Genomic DNA, 15385 nt, shown 5'->3' on the forward strand with positions numbered 1-15385 from the left:
AAGACGTTTTTAAGCGTTTCCTGTAAACAATGTGTTAATAGCATAGAGATGTAAGTCCCATCTCGAAATTAATGATACATTAAGTGTTTACGAATGTAATAACCAAAACATTAAATCAGAGGGATGTACAGTATCTCAAATTCCCCTGTCACGAATATTTAAAGTTTTTTTCTTGCTCTGTAGTTATATGTATATAATTGCAGCAAATTGTGTATAAGTTATGCGTAAATTATGCATCTTGTTGCTTGAACAGTAGCCCGTAACTGATTCATATACAGGTTTATTTAATATTTCCATTTATTTTTTTAAATTTTGTGTTTTAAAAAAAAGCTGTATCAGCTTTTAAAGGTAACGATATGTTGTGAAAATATTTTTAGAGAAGTAAAATTATAAAATTTATGAAATAAAAATATTTTGTAAAAAAATTAAAGTGTTTTTATTTTGAAGTATTTATACATACTGAACTCGTAGTTTTATGTACATTGCAACTAAATAATCTGATAATTAGTTACAGCAGGAAATAAATATCAGATTATTTAGTTCCTGCTGAAAATTTTTCAAGCTTTTCAATTATTGCGACACCCAGAGATGTTAAGGCAGAAGGAATGCTGTCTTCAGAATTTGGTATGGTATCTGCGTGCTACTGGCGTGGTAAACACGTTATGATATGCGTGTACATATATGTACTTACAAAGCACGTCACACAACTGATTTTATTCCCGATTTTATTCACAAATTATTTATTCTGTCGCTGAAAATTAATAAATTTATATTATAATACTTTCATGTAATACGTGATTACATTACGGAGGAATACAAAAATTCTGGGCCCGTATATATTATATTTTATACTGTATTGATATTCTCATTTGAAAAGTCGAGTTGTAGTAAATACATATCACCGGGAAGGGAAGGTGCAGGTCACTGCAGTGACTATTTTTGTAACTTTTAAATCACATCATTTCACTACTTCACAAACCGATAATGATTTCCCGAAAGGGTAGAGTGTAAATGCTGTCTGCTTTTGTAAAAATTAATTTATAACACGGCTCCAAAGAGGTGTGCATTCCAGACAAATTGGTCGATAGACATCTCACGCTTCGATCGGCTTCAACCGCTACCATGGATAAAGTGATTTTACCAGCTCGCAATCAGCGCACTAAATTTGGTGAGCGTGCCTTTGCTGTTTAGGACCGATAGCATGGAATACTCTTAAAAACCACCAGCAGTTAAAAACAGTAAGATTGAGATGATCTCAAGTAAAAAACTAAAAACGTATTTTCATAATTTTCTTTTCCCTTATTTAATCACATTGAAGCGTCCTTGCGGTGGTATTTTAAAAAAATAGGGCTATATATTGTCCAAAATCAAAAATTTTATATTTATACGTCTTGATCCATATGAATAATGGTGGCCCTATAAGTGTAAATCAAATTGATTAAAAAAAATATAAATCCTCATTCAGTTTTATTTAAAAAAAAAAACAAAAACATGTGTTCTGACAAGAGGAATGTATACTTCAAAACAACTTTTAGCAAATAATTATCAAAGAATTAAATTATATAGATGTATATTACAACAAAGTGACTGCTGATTCAATTAATAATTTAAAAAATGCAATTAATTGCATTAAAATAATTTTTTTTAATCAAAGAAATTAATCAATTTTGCGAAAATTTACTATTTTTGCAGTGACTTTATTTTGCTCTTTGTATAATTATCCTTTAATTATTAACAAATTGACAAGATTTAAAAATAGCTTTGATGGAAAAAATACTAAGACGGTAAATAACAATAAACAAAAAAGTAAATAAAAAATGTTAGACTTACAATAAAAGGTATGTGTGGTATGCAATGTTTACTAACATCACGTTATCATGGTGTGAGTTCTTTTTTCATCTCTCACTCCTTATCTGAAGCCGGGAACCTTTATCTCTAGTGATGCTGTACCGGATAGTCACATGCCAGTTTACATTATGATATGACAATTCCGCTTGTATCGTGTGTTGTGGCGCATAAACTACCCATCAAACAGTTTTGACTGAATATCAAAAGAGCTAGTAGCCCATATATGGCTGTAAATGCGTTAAAATCTAATGAAGAACTTTATAAACCTTTGAGATATTCAATATTTTGATGTGCTGATGATCAGGATTTCTGCAAAATAATACAGGTAAGTCTGTTTGTAGTCGGATTGCTCTATTTAAATTACCGTGAAAGTGACAGCAAGTTTAGTATTGAATTTAATTATTACTGTTAATGTCCCATATTAATTTTCTTTGTTAAAATGTAGTTTTACTCAAACATTCATACTGTTATATTTCTTGTACATAAGTTCTTTTAACCCTTATTTGAACCCAATGGTACATAGGACACCGCATCATATACCATAGAAGCCCCATGAGGGCAAGGTGATCAGTTCTGTGCTATTAAGAAAGCAAATAATATCTTATTGCTCTTGATAAGGTTGGTTCATGAGACTGATTACTGGCATTAACAAGTAATCATTAGTATTGCAAAATAAACTAATGTATTGTGCTTGAAGTAAAGCAAATAATTTATTATTTTATTACATTAATATTCCTTAAAATATCATCATTTTGAATTCTCTCGACAGTGATAATTCTTCTATAGCACCATATTTCAAATACTTTAAACTTCTTTGTGGTAGCTTTGGTGAGCTTTGGTGAGAAGATTTTGTGGTAAGATCTAGCTTTAAATGACATGGAGAAGCAGTGAAAAATAAAAACTATTGAGATTTAAATATAACAATAAAACACTGTTGAGTAATTAATGTAAAAGCTACTAGTTTCGTGAGCTTTAGATGTTCTCATCAACAGTGAAAATAGAAACTGCAGTTTCGTATTTTCACATGTTGATGAGAAAATCTGTAGTTCTTAAAACTACATTAAAAGGCTGAAAAGTGGTCTTACATAATGGTGTTTAATTTTTATATTTAAATTGTCACATTATTCCACAAAGTTAATGCTAAATCAATAAATAAAACTTGAGTATAATATGAAGAGATATAATAATAAAAACTTTTAATAATAAATATAAATTAATGTTTTTTTTAGAATGTGGGGTCAAAAACATGTAGATGTTGATCTGAGGGAGGTTCTACAAGAAAAAGCCGCCGCGCATAGAGCATTCTACAGAAAACTGAGGTCTGATTCAGATTACAAATATAATGAAATTGATTTACGTCGCACTTTGACTAAGGATACCCGAGGGAGTAGCGATCCCATAAACATTTGGCGAAGAGAAAAACAGGAATCAGTAGAGTCCGTCAAACTTACAGAGGAATCTATTGATGACGCAACAGATCAGAGTAACATTTTGAACGGTAGCGAAAAGCATGACCATGATATGGATTCCGATAGTACGAATTGTCCCGCTCGTAGTAAGATGATTCTGGAAGCTCATTACGCAGAGCTGTCTACTAGTTCTGATGGTGAGTCGGCGCCCAAGGTGAGGATGGTACGCACTCCCTCTGTGGTTGTGAGTGACTACTCGGAGGATATTAGCGGAGGCATAACGCATCGTGAGCTCGAGTACTTGAGGAGAGTTGCTAGTGGCACTAATAGTGGTGAGGTTTTAGGTGAAGAAATTAATGTACCGAGTGATTAAATTCATGTATTTCTGCAGGTTTTAAAATAGAAAATAATATTTCAATAAACCATTTACAGTAAAAGCTCCTCAATTTTCAATTTAAGGTACCAAATCGGTCACTCCTTTCAACAACGTCATGATTCAACCTTGATTTTTCAGGAGATCATTTTTAAAGTTTAAGAATATAATAAAATGTATTAAAAATAAATATCAAGCCACTTATTGAACTTTTTACTGGGCAACAGATCTTTTTAGGTAAAACCTGAAGGTTTTTTCTCCATTTGAAAAATATTTAGTATATTTAAAAAACTAATTAAACAATACCTTTTCTTCAAAATGCGAAAACCAACACTTTCTGCCCTGTTGCGGGTAAATATTATGTTAAAAATATACCGCTTTTGCTGGGATATAGTACATTTTCTGGGCATTCCGAAAATATGCACAACTGAAAATTGACGATTTTTAATATATGACGTTGTTGAAAGGAGTGTGCGAAATGTCAAAAGTATTACAAACTGGATTTTTTTTTAACTGACTAACTAATTGACCATCACGCTGCTTCACCACAAGGGTAAGCACAGAGAATAGAACTCCACACCACTCTGTCTTTACAAACATTCTTCGTCTCTTCCACATGAAATGAATCTCCTCATACATACCTGCTGATTATTTTGACTCCCGACCTGACTGCTTTTGAAGTATTTGACAAACCTAATCAAGCCAAATATTCCTCGGTCTTTCTCTGCTCCTTTTTCCAACTACATTCTACCCAAAAAAAATTTTATCGTTCTTTCTTTACTCATTCGTTCCACATGTCCAATCAAATTTATTTATTTTAATCTTAATTTATTTTATTTAAATACCTTTCTTCATTTTATTGATAATGCTTATCTCAGCCTTATAATTTATCCTTATTTCACCATTCAAACGTCTATCATACACATTCGTCTGAGGGATCCCATTTTGACTGCATTCAGTTTACTTTCATCCTACTTTTGTCAACTCCATGCTTCACTTCCATACATTAAGGTTGGAAACCAGGACTTTATTGTGTACCACCAGTTTAGCTGTTAGGTTTTAATTTCCTACAACTGATTTCAGCGATTCACTATTTTTTTTTGTTGTTGATATTTTTATTTATGTAAACTGATGTGTGGGCATGATTCTAAAATAATTTGTATTTATTTATTCGCAATATAGCAAAAACTGTCGATGTTATCGGAAATTTAAATAAAATAAATAATTTAAAAATAATAAATATTTTAATTTTAATTTTTTCCCATAATTTTATATCTAATTATCGAATGTTTTGCATGAAAAATTACGAGAGCTCAGATTTTTTTGGAATCATGGCAAAATTCGAAATAAAGTTGATTTAAATTACTTTCGTTTTCTATTATTGGCGTATAAAGAAAATTGTTTAACCCAAAATATGCTAAATGGGGGACTATACAACCCCTGGTAGCATTTTCATATAAAATATGTTTCCTTCGATTTATGTTATTGGCATGCTAAATACTGATTTCTGATTTGAATAGTGAATTTGTCCACTTCGCACCTCTGTACTGAATGAAAATATATTTTTTTAATTAAAATTTTACTTGGTAAATACCACTTTTATCCGCCTCCGTAGTGTAATGGTCAGCACGCTCGGCTACTGACCTGGAGGTCCCGGGTTCATTTATTTTTTATACAAAGCAAACAAGGAATATATAGTTTTTTAAGATATAACAAAAATGCGGATCAAACATATTTATTAGATTAAAGTTAGGCGATACGAAAAATAATAATAAAAAAATTGTGATATGCTCCCAAGGCCACAAGTAGACACCCGGCGGGCCGCATGCGGGTTGGCCACCCTTGATGTACAGTATCTACTCACCGAATTAGACCCACCCTTAATATTTTATATTTCGGCTAAAATAACAATGTTACATTTTTTTCCTTCTCGGAAAAGCTATTGTTTAATATTTCTTAATATATAATCTTCAAAATTTGTTACTCTATTAAATGTTACTTGATGCAGACATTAACTGTTACTTGGTTCTATTCCCAGGGAGGGTAAAAAAAATATATAAGTGATTTTTTCACTGTAATATTTATTCAATATTACCCTGGACTAGTGCCTGAGGTGAAGGGCTGATCACCTTTCCGTCATGTGTTAAAGATCAAGATAACACTGCGTTTATATGATGCAGTGTCCTATGCACCATTGGGGTGCGTATAAGGGTTTGAATAAATGAATGAAACATACCACTATTTATTAAAACCCATTGTTACGCGTGTTTCGCCGTATAAAAACGTACAAAAAACTAATTCGTAATAGTTTTGGCTATATGTAAAATTATTGTTTTATTTTAAATAGTTTTAAAACTTAAAAAAAACATTTCTAGACATTTCTACATTACAACATTTGAATTTATAATGCAGTTTTCTGCGATAAAAAGACTAAGCTCTTGTGCTTGAAGTGGGATTTACGCTTATTTTTTTATTGTTTATGTTTGTGGGTGATATAATGATATTAGTGGTTTAATCTTTGTGTGGTCCATATATAGACTGGAATAACAGACTTGCGGAAAAACGTCGTTGTGTATTTAACTTTTATTTGTGTATTGCCTTGTAAGTGTATTTGCCTTTTGGCTGTAATTTATAGGAGAGTTGCCAGTATGCGTGTGGCGCGGTGCGACCCACAGATTGGATACCCCAACCGCGTGGCACACAGAGATACAAAGCTAAGCTGAGCCACCAGCGACGAGATATGATACTACTACTGCCATCTGTGTCAGCGCGATGAAACCTTTGTGGATATCTTGTCAAAAATATATATTTTCCGAGTTTTTCCGAAAAACCTGTTTTAAACAATTGAAATATACTTAATCTATGAAAATATGCAGCTTCTGTCAATTTACTAATTGTTAATTATGGTATATCGTTTTATAATATTTACATGAGGATATATTTTTAGATATCAAAGCGAAATTGTATAATTTTTTATGCACTTAAATAAATAAAAAAATATTGCATTTAAATTAAAAGTAACCTCGAAATTTTTTCATTCTTTTCAGCTGTACCCCATCAAATACCTTCCACTCTACATCCAAAAATCTGTCGCGCAGGATTTCACCAATGCATAATTAATCAATGGTCGAGTACCGCATCAATCTGATTAGGTGCCCTATGCACTACGTAGGTGAGGGTAGGGATCAATGTTAAAATTTACTTTTCGGATTTTAAAACAAAAAACAAAAAAATCACATTCCCAAAATCAAAGGAGAGACAAAATAAAAAGAAGAAAAAAAACAAATTGTTAATCAAATATGGAGTGGTAAAAGTCGTCAAAATAGTTTAAAACTAGACGAATTCGACGTAATAAAGTTTATTTTTAATTACATGGGGTATGACGGTGATAAAATGCATTTCATAAGCTTTTATTTACAACAGAAAAAAAAACATATCGTCAAATTAAAATACTTATAAGTAAATATCAAACGCGATAGTACAATATGTACTTGATTTTTGTAGATGTGACAACTTATTTTGTTGTATAATGATATAATGCATCAAGACATCTGTTAATACTATTTCAAACTTTTAAGTATGGCCGCTCAAACGCGCTAAAAGGCAGTTTTCTCTTTGTTGGTTGCCGATTGAGTCCGAACAAAATTTACATAAAAAAATATCGAAAGCGAACCAATCCGACGCTTTGTCTTTGAATGTAGTTTTTTCCTTCCTCAGTCAGTTATCGTAAGAGCATGGCTGAGCCGTCGTAAATGTGTATTGCGATAATAAAAATAAACGAGATTCCATTGACCGCTTGCGGTAGTTGTGAGGAAAATTTGTTTGCAAAGTAAATAACCGCTAACAAAAGACGGTATCGGTAGTAGATACCCAGTGCCAACATATATGCTTAGTTGTTTTTTTTTGTTTGGTGCAAATATTGAGAAGTGTCCGCGTTTTACTGGTACCTCAAAAAAGTACGTAATAAAACAGTATATTATACATTTTATACGCCTATACTTACGCCAAAATACAAATTCATTCATTAAATATGTTTATTCAAAAACAATTTAAAATATCTTTCAATACATAAATATAAACTTTATTCCGTCGAAATCATAGTGAGTCTTTAACTAATTTGCGTAGGCACTTTTAAATACAAGTAAATTGAACTTTTTCCTTAATTTATACTTTTACATATCGCTCACTCTTTTCAACAACGTCATAAATAAATAAAAACTTAACAACGTCATAAATAAATAAAAACTTGACTTTTCACGAGATCGTTTTTAAAGTTTAATAATAAAATAAAATGTTTTAAAAATTAATAAATATCAAGCCACTTATTGAACTTTTTACTGTGCAACAGATCTTTTTACGTAAAACCTTTAGTATAATTAAATAAAAACAACACTTTCTGCCCTGTAGCGGGTAAACAATAAGTTTAAAATATGCTGCTTTTGCTGGGATATAGAACATTTTCTGGGCATTCCGAAAACCGACAACCGAAAATTGACGATTTTTGATATATGACGTTGTTGAAAGGAGTGAGCGATATATCAAAAGGTCATATTATTTATCAAATATTCGTCTAAAAATATCCATTGATAACAAGTTAAATTATCTCTTTTAATTACTGTTAAGATATAAAATATAATTTCTCCCCCGCCTAAACTTTTCAAATGGTATATTTTTAACACCGAAATGCTTTTAAGAATTGAATAATTTATTTTGCTGAATTCCTGTTACAGCAATTTTATTACAGGTGATTTATAAAAGACAATATCTACCACCAAATGATAATGTTAATATACTTTCATTAAAAATAATGAAATGATAAAAAAAATTACATAATATATTTCGTTCTTAACGCAGCATTTAAATATTTATATATATATATATATATATATATATATATATATATATATATATATATATATATATATATATATATATATATATATATATATATATATATATATATATATATATATATATATATATATATATATATATATATATATATATATATATATATATATATATATATATATATATATATATATATATATATATATATATATATATATATATATATATATATATATATATATATATATATATATATATATATATATATATATATATATATATATATATATATATATATATATATATATATATTAATATATATATATATATATATATATATATATATATATATATATATATATATATATATATATATATATATATATATATATATATATATATATATATATATATATATATATATATATATATATATATATATATATATATATATATATATATATATATATATATATATATATATATATATATATATATATATATATATATATATATATATATATATATATATATATATATATATATATATATATATATATATATATATATATATATATATATATATATATATAGGTTTTTAAAATCAAGTTATGCATAAATTATATTTTTAAGCTGATTAATTAAACCTTATTGTCCGCCTCCGTAGTGTAATGGTCAGCACGCTCGGCTACCGTTCTGGAGGTCCCGGGTTCGATTCCCAAGGGGGGTAAAATAAATATAAGTGATTGTTTCACTTTCATATTTATTCAATATTACCCTGGACTGGTACCTGAAGCGGAGGGCTGATCACCTTTCCTTCATGTGGAAACGATCAAGATAACACTGCGTTTATATGATGCAGTGCCCTATGCACCATTGGGGTTCGGATAAGGGTTTTATTATTTATTATTATTAATAATTAAATAGTTACATAAATATGAATTTTAAAGGGCATATGAAAGTAGTATTTTCATACATATATTATTTGCCGTATACTTCAACCTTACAAATGATATATTTATAAAATTAGAACGAATAATACAAAAAATAGATTATCTTGATTCAAATTTCATCAACGCACTAAAAACGTGTTAAAACCCACCGTTTTCATTTTTATTTATTTGTTTGTATTTATTATCATTATTATTAAGGAATCAAACTTATATTCGAATACATGTTTAAAAAATCGTTCTGTGGTTAAAATATGGTACTTTAAAAATTAAAATAAAGATACGTAGTTGTAAGGTGTCACAAGATTTAAAAAAAATGTTTATAGGATAATTTTAGCCGTATATTCTGTTTTTTCGCAACCTGTACCTACATAAGTAGATATTTATATCTTTAAGTAACCGGTACTTGCTTTTATAATATATTAAAAGAATATCATTTTTTACTCTGTAATCTAAAGATGTCTCTATCGATAATAAATGGGTGAAAAGCGTTAATTCACGTAAAAAAATGGAAATTTATATCAAATTTGTTTAATTATTCATATACAGGTATGTTAATATCGTAAATACGCTTTAATAAATATTATATTGATTTGTATTAAATCAAGAAATATGATAATAAAATAAATATTTTATTGATTGTAAGTATATTACATAAAAATTAAAATTTTACGTGTCTGAAAAATTGTTCGAATTTCACTAGAGTAACAAAATTTAGAGGAAAAGGATTCATTAAAAAATATCCTCTCTCCCAATCTCGAAACAAATGTTTCATTCTATGTATATTTGTGCATGTTTTTACATATTCGTATCGAAAAGTATTTTTTTTCAGTACATTATAATTTTTTAAGTAAAAAAATCAATTACGTCTAATGTTAACTGGGTTTATAAAAAATTAAGTTACGTTTTATCGTATTTAGGACCTTAATCCTCCGTTCCCGGTGCTGTGTACTTTGTACACGTTGCTTCTAATAACCATAATATCTCTATAAATATAATGAATACAAGGCTTAGATTTTAGGTATTCCTCCATAACATATTTACGCATTGATTTAAAAAATAATATTAATAATAATCAGAATTTATCGGGTACATCGGAGGTATTTTGTGAAAATCGGAAACAAATACGCGTATAAACAGCGCGTGAAGAGTGTGCGAGAACCGCGACACTATATTCGCATCTCACTCTTATACTTGCACTGTGCACGCGTGAGGAGCTCAAAGCTCAATGTTCTCTGACTAGCTAGCGGGTTAGCGGCAGTAGCTCTTGAGCTTTCGACAAGAGTGGAACTATGCTTGTTCCGTGAGCGTTGTCAGATGGTTTATTAATGTTTTCAGCAAATAAATCTAAATTATTAAATTTTTGACTTCGTTTATAATTAATTAAAGGGATTAGATATGAATTGGAGTATTTTTCGATTTAAAATCGCTATTTTTTATATCCGCCTCCGCAGTGTAATGGTCAGTATGCCCGGCTACCGTTCTGGAGGTCCCGGGTTCGATTCCCAGGGGGGGGTCAAATAAATATTAGTCATTTTTCACTATAATATTTATTCAATATTACCCTGGACTAGTACCTAAAGCGGAGGGCTGATCTCCTTTCCTTCATGTGTAAACGATCAAGATAACACTATATGAAGCAGTGCCCTATGCACCATTGGGGTGCGGATAAGGGTTTTATTTGTAAACGATCAAGATAACATTGCGTTTATATGAAGCAGTGCCCTATGCACCATTGGGGTGCGGATAAGGGTTTTATTATTTATATAATTTTTTATTGTGTAGTGACTACCCAACACCGGGACGCGCGTTTTATTTTAGCACCGGAAGGGAAAGGTTAACAGGTAATACGAGTAATACAATCTGACTAATCAAAATTACGTATGTTTTAATATTGTGTTGTGAATTTAAACGAAGTCTTTGTTAGCGCTGGGTAAGTAGGAGGTTTGGAAAGGTCAAGGTTGGATACTTGTGAGATAAGTTATTTTGTTTTTTCCGCAGTCTCTTTGTGTATGATTCTAGATACAATGTCATTGTCTCATTGTTGATAAGCAATCTTCGTTTGAATACATGTATTCGAGTTTTTGGGAGAACTTTTTGTCATAGGTCCACAGTTGACCATTGTCACCAGGTCGCCTCGACGCGCGACGTAACAATCAAGTCATAAATATGTACGATACGACGCAATTCGGGGTGACGCGTGTCGGGGATCTCTGTATCCGACACAATGATATTATTTTATTTGTTCGCGTATTACTTGTGCAATAAAATTTAATAAGGCCCATTGAAACGAGATTTACGATAGCGCAGCGTTAGAATGCTTAGTTGTTATATAGGGTGTTTTTTTTAGAGGTATACAAATTCAAATATCCCGCAATAAATTGACGGTGGCACCCGCTGCGTGGCATGATGCGCCATCTTGTTGAAACCACAGCTCTGTCACATAAATGCCATTCAACTGAGGTACGAAGAAGTAAGTAATCATGGTTCTGTAGCGCTCTCCATTGACCGTATCATTCCGGCCAGCATCGTCTTTAAAGAAATATAAATATAAGCCAATGATTCCACCTGCCCATAAAGCACGCCAAACAGTGACTTTTAATGGATGCAAGGGCGTCTCGACAAAGGCTTCTGGGTTTTCTCCACTCCAGATTCGGCAATTCTGCTTATCGACATACCTATTTAACTAAAAATATGCCTCATCGGTGAACGAAATTTTGCATTGAAAAAGAGGATCAAGCTGAATATTGTTTCGGCCCATTCACCGAACCTACGACGCGCATAATGAACATTCAGTATATTCATGGTGACATGGCAAAACGCACTGACTAGTCTGTAAACCTACTGTCAACTGTCAAATTGACAGTCTGTAAACAGTACAAACAATGTTGCCAATTTAAAAACCAAACCTCTTAAAAAAACATCCTATACTAGTAAAAATGCAATTCATTTATATTTGAAATTTAAACGATTCGTATAACAGTAGAAATACTAAGTTGTTATTTTGTCCATTCATCTTTTTTAATATGCGTCTGTCGAATGTCCAGTACGTACTCGTACATTACTGGGATTTATAATACATACTTTGTTTTGAGCAAATTAGCAAAGGAAAACATTTATAGTCACTGTAAATCTAGCATTGTTTAATGTTTAGTTGTTATACTGCAAAAACGCAATTGTTTTAAATTTAAAATTGAAACGATTCGTATAAAAGTAGTAGAAATACTAAAAGGTTGTTTCGACCATTCGTCTTTTTTAATATACGATTTATAATACTTTGTTTAGAGTAAATGAGAAAACGAATATTGTTATAGTCACCGTACATCTCAACATTGTCGATTTGTCATTTTTGACATATCAACATAGATGAAGAAGAATACACTAAGACCTCACTTTTCGTCGTTGATACGTTCCAAAATATCGTGACGCAAATTGAAACAACGGACAGTGAATTGCTATTTTCCATTGGAAATCATATAAACATCAAAGAAAGCGAAAATGAGTCTTAATTCAGTAACGACGCAACTTCGATAAAACGCAAAGTGAAACGACGCAAAGCGAGGTTCAGACCACAGAAAAGATGTGTATGGAAGTCTTGGGCATTTACAGGTCTTACGACCGTCATAGGCTTTGTTAAGTGATCATTTTACACGCGTGTAACATTCACCAATTCTACCCATGATTGACACCACACTACTCAATTTTTGGAACTTCTAGATATAGTGATCAAATTCGTAACATAGTACACGTGAGCTTACAATAGCCATCTATGTTGAAATGAGAAAAGCTTTTGTTAAGCAGAGAATCTTTCCATTTATATGTGAAATAAGTAAATATATCGCTCACTCCTTTCAAGAACGTCATAAATTAAAAATCGTCAATTTTCAGTTGTGCATGTTTTCAGAATGCCCAGAAAATGTACTATATACCAGCAAAAGAGGCATACTTTTGACTTAATATTTACCCGCTACAGGGCAGAAATAATTGTTTTTGCATTTTGTAGAAAATATTTTGTTTAAGCATTTTTTGAAAAATACTAAATATTTTTCAAATGGAGGAAAACCTTCAGGTTTTACCTAAAAAGTTATATTGTACAGTAAAAAGTTCAATGAGTGGCTTGATATTTATTTTTAATACATTGTATTATATTTTTATACTTTAAAAACGCTCTCCTGAAAAATCAAGTTGTTTGATTTATGACGTTCTTGAAAGGAGTGAGCGATATGTAGAGAACAAAATAGCTCCGAAATGTTGATAACACTATTATAACATTATAAATATGAAGTTAAAAATCGCTCATGTTCATCTTGACCCCCCCTGAGAATTAAACCCGGGACCTCTTTGACGGTAGCCGAACGCTCTAATCACTACACTGCGGTGGCGGACGATACAGCATTATAGCACTTAACGATTAATTGTTAATATAGTATTTGCGTGTCCACAGATAAAAAAAACTGGTTTATACCGTTTGTCTCATTACCTAACTATATGAACTCATCAACCCATCACTGGAAAATGAATGAGAGTCATTAAAAGTTGTTAAGCTTAATTATAAAAGAATATTTAAAAGCTTTATTGCGTTCACTTATTCATGCAGAATAAAGATAAGGGGTGGCGCAAAATTAATCATTCAATTTTGTTTTTGAATAACTTATTTACTAAATATAACTGTTACTGCTAACGGTACTGGAACACTTTTCATTGGGAAGACGGAAACGCGCAAATGAAGATAATATTTTATTTCTTAAAAATTACAAAGTTATAAATGTGAAAATAACAAAATTTCACCAATACATTGAAAATTACCAAACACAAGGGACGAGAAGAACAAAGCGACACCAATATAAAAACAGAGCGAGCGCGGCGTATACACGTTTTGAATGTTATTTAATCTGAGCACACAAATATATATTTTTTTTAATTACCTAACGTCCAAGTGACTCTGAAATCTAGCTACGGCTTATGCAACACCGTTTATCATGTCCCTACTCAGGCTTCAACTTAAAAAGTTTCATAGCCTATGCCTACTTGTGAGTGGATTTACTCTTTATGTTTAAAGTTACTATAATTTCATGTAATTCATGAGTGAAAGTTCTAGGCAAAAACACTCGCGAGCACACAAATATTTGTCCGCCACCCCTTATATACTATTTTAAAGGCTTTGCATGGGTTGGGGACAGTATTTGTAACATTTAAAACTTACTGAACTGCGTCTCTTTGTTCTTCTCAACTACCTTTATGACTTACATAATCTTAATTTCTAAACATTAGAACATTTCTAAACATATTATAATATCATTAAAAAATACACTATTTTTTATGACACATAAAATTACATAATTTTTAATATACTTAATGGTAAGACAATGTCCATTCGTTGCTCAGGCCAAGTTGTGTTATCAATATTATAGTTGGGTGGAATAAAAAATTATAAATCTTTGAATAGACCCATTCGGAAGATACAATAACAAAAAAAATTTGAGTGACGGAAATCTTTGTATGGATCTTTAAAAAATTTTCTGTTACGTACAAAAGATGATATCTAAAGTTTCTTAGGCTTAATTGTAAAATAATATTTAAAAGCTTTATTGCGTTCACTTATTCATGCGGAATAAAGATAGAGGGTGGCGCAAAATTAATCATTCAATTTTGTTTTTGAATAACTTTTTGACTAAATAAAACAAAAAGATTTTAAGTGACGTAAATCTTTGTATGGATCTTTGAAAGTTTTTCGGTTACATAGAAAAGATGATATCTAAAATTTCTTAATTGTAAAAGAATATTTAAAAGCTTTATTGCGTTCACTTATTCACGCGGAATAAAGATGGCGCATAAACCATATTTTCCACTTGACCAGAAAAATTCAAAAGTGCAATTATACATTTCCATCACTCAAAACGATTTTTTTATTATTTAGTAAATAAGATATTCAAAAACAAAATTGAATGATTAAT

At 30.6% G+C, this 15385-nt stretch overlaps 1 protein-coding gene and 1 long non-coding RNA gene across 5 annotated transcripts in view; both read left to right on the forward strand.

Annotated features, from left to right (window-relative positions):
- Nucleotides 1-1513: 1513 nt before the first annotated feature.
- On the forward strand, nucleotides 1514-3375 carry LOC148305210 (uncharacterized). 2 transcript variants are annotated; one of them, XR_015838228.1, is made up of 3 exons: nucleotides 1514-1838; nucleotides 1920-2173; nucleotides 3078-3375. It is a non-coding gene; the product is annotated as an uncharacterized LOC148305210 (long non-coding RNA). The 2 variants fall into 2 exon arrangements; XR_015838227.1 differs by having other exon boundaries at nucleotides 1940-2173.
- Nucleotides 3376-7301: 3926 nt separating this feature from the next.
- The window catches only part of LOC148305211 (inositol-trisphosphate 3-kinase B-like), a 102914-nt gene continuing 94830 nt past the window's right edge, over nucleotides 7302-15385 (forward strand). For all 3 annotated transcript variants that reach the window (XM_088267067.1, XM_088267068.1, XM_088267069.1), the window contains exon 1: nucleotides 7302-7586. The gene's annotated coding sequence lies outside the window, so the exon portion shown is untranslated. The remainder of the gene's footprint in view (nucleotides 7587-15385) is intronic.

The sequence above is a fragment of the Brachycentrus maculatus genome, unplaced genomic scaffold (genome assembly GCF_059751285.1).
Source record: "Brachycentrus maculatus isolate JH-2025_06_01 unplaced genomic scaffold, ASM5975128v1 h1tg000277l, whole genome shotgun sequence".
NCBI lineage: Eukaryota > Metazoa > Arthropoda > Insecta > Trichoptera > Brachycentridae > Brachycentrus > Brachycentrus maculatus.